The 2,220-nt window shown below is 44.2% G+C and overlaps 1 protein-coding gene across 1 annotated transcript in view; it reads left to right on the plus strand.

Annotated features, from left to right (window-relative positions):
- The window catches only part of LOC126986682 (shematrin-like protein 2), a 26,135-nt gene extending 25,320 nt beyond the window's left edge, over positions 1–815 (plus strand). Inside the window, exon 3 of the mRNA XM_050843036.1 lies at positions 774–815. The gene's annotated coding sequence lies outside the window, so the exon portion shown is untranslated. The remainder of the gene's footprint in view (positions 1–773) is intronic.
- The last annotated feature ends 1,405 nt before the right edge of the window (positions 816–2,220 follow it).

Below are 2,220 nucleotides of genomic sequence, written 5' to 3' on the forward strand. Positions count from 1 at the left end.
GGGTGCCACGCACAGTGCCTAGGGGTGCCACAAGATCATCATGAATTTTGATTCATTGTTTTTTTTCTTCTTTCTATGTTAGTTTACAGCACTGTGTTGCTGTGTTGTGTTGCCGACGTTTACAGCACTGTGTTGCTGTGTTGCAGGTGTTTGCAGCTCTGAGCGTGCTCCTCCTGGCGGCCCTCGCCCTGGCCAGCCCTGAGCCCGAGCCACAGCCCGGCTACGGCGGCTGGCGGCTACGGTGGTGGACGTGGCGGCGGATATGGCGGCTACGGAGGCTATGGTGGTGGACGCGGCGGCTATGGTTGTGGATATGGCGGCTATGGTGGTGGATCTGGCGGCTATGGCGGTGGACGCGGCAGCTATGGTGGTGGATATGGCGGCTATGGCGGTGGACGTGGCGGTTATGGTGGCGGCTACGGCGGGTATGGTGGTGGACATGGCGGCTATGGCTACGGACGCTATGAGCAAGGTGAGTGTGTGTGTGTGTGTGTGTGTGTGTGTGTGTGTGTGTGTGTGTGTGTGTGTGTGTGTTGTTCCTATGCCTTCATTGCTACACGAGGCGGCTGTGTCGGGAAAAGTATAATGGCGAGAACATGTGTATAAAATGAGTAACAATGCGACCACACACACACACACACACACACACACACACACACACACACACACACACACACACACACACACTCTCACACACACACACACACACACACACACACACACACACACACACACATACAGGCCAATCATTACAGTCCTGTGTTCCCCTACAGGCGGCGCTCCACTTGCTGTGTGGACTGCATTCCAGGGAGCGGCGCCCCTCATCTTCCTTCTCCAGGGAAGCGCCGAAGGGGAAGGGGAGAGAGGTTCTCCAGAGGAAACTCGCACGGCCATCAAGGAGACATAGAGGAGGAAGGGAGAAGGGAGAAGGGAGCCCCCCCCCACCCCAAACACCTGCCCTTCCTCCCCTCGCCCAAAGCTGCCAAACAAGACAGTCTCCCCAAAAATTCATATTTGGAACCATTTTGTTCCTTCAATAAATTATCTAAAACAATGTGTGTATTGTGTGTGTGTGTGTGTTTGTCCTTGAATTTGAAGTGAACGTGGTAGTACTACTGCTACAATTACTATTAATCATAGTAATAGTAGTAGTAGTAGTAGTAGTAGTAGTAGTAGTAGTAGTAGTAATAGAAGTAGTTGAAGTAGTAGTAGTAGTAGTAGTAGTAGTAGTAGTAGTAGTAGTAGTAGTAGTAGTAGTAGTAGTAGTAGTAGTAGTAGTAGTAGTTGTAGTAGAAGTAGTAGTAGTAGTAGTAGTAATAGTAGTAGTAATAGTAGTAGTAGTAGTAGTAGTATTTCCATTTGAAACTGGCCGGTGGGGTGTTTGCCGCTGCGGCGTCAGACCCCCCCGGCAATCTGCCACACACTCGACACCTCTTGCTCCCTCTCATATGTCAGCTATTTACAACCGTTAAATTAATTTTAGTTAAATAATTAGATAATCCAATAGGGTCATACAGTGTTAAGATTGTTTCGTTATTACGATAATAACAAAGATTTTGTATAAATACCACGACACTTGACAACGTTGGAATACAACGTTGTCAAGTGTCGTGGTATTTATACAAAATCTTTGTTATTATCCTAAAAACGAAACAATCTTAACACTATATGACCTTATTGGATTATCCAATTATTTAATTAGTAACAATTAATTTGAAGGTAGTAGTAGTAGTAGTAATGGTAACAGTAGTAGTAGTAGTAGTAGTAGTAGTAGTAGTAGTAGTCGTAGTTGTGGTAGTATTAGTGGCAGTAGTAGTAGTAGTAGTAGTAGTAGTAGTAGTAGTAGTAGTAGAAGTAGTTGGTGTAGTAGTAGTAGTAATAATGGTAGTAGTAATAGTGGTAGCAGAAGTAGTAGTAGAAGTAGTAGTAGTGGTAGTAGTAGTAGTAGTAGTAGTAGTAGTAGTAGTAGTAGTAGTAGTAGTAGTAGTAGTAGTAGTAGTAGTAGTAGTAGTAGTAGTAGTAGTAGTAGTAGTAGTAGTAGTAGTAGTAGTAGTAGTAGTAGTAGTAGTAGTAGTAGTAGTAGTAGTAGTAGTAGTAGTAGTAGTAGTAGTAGTAGTAGTAGTAGTAGTAGTAGTAGTAGTAGTAGTAGTAGTTGTAGTAGTAGTAGTAGTAGTAGTAGTAGTAGTAGTAGTAGTAGTAGTAGTACATAAGAACATAAGA

This window comes from Eriocheir sinensis, chromosome 62, assembly GCF_024679095.1.
Source record: "Eriocheir sinensis breed Jianghai 21 chromosome 62, ASM2467909v1, whole genome shotgun sequence".
Classification (NCBI taxonomy): domain Eukaryota; kingdom Metazoa; phylum Arthropoda; class Malacostraca; order Decapoda; family Varunidae; genus Eriocheir; species Eriocheir sinensis.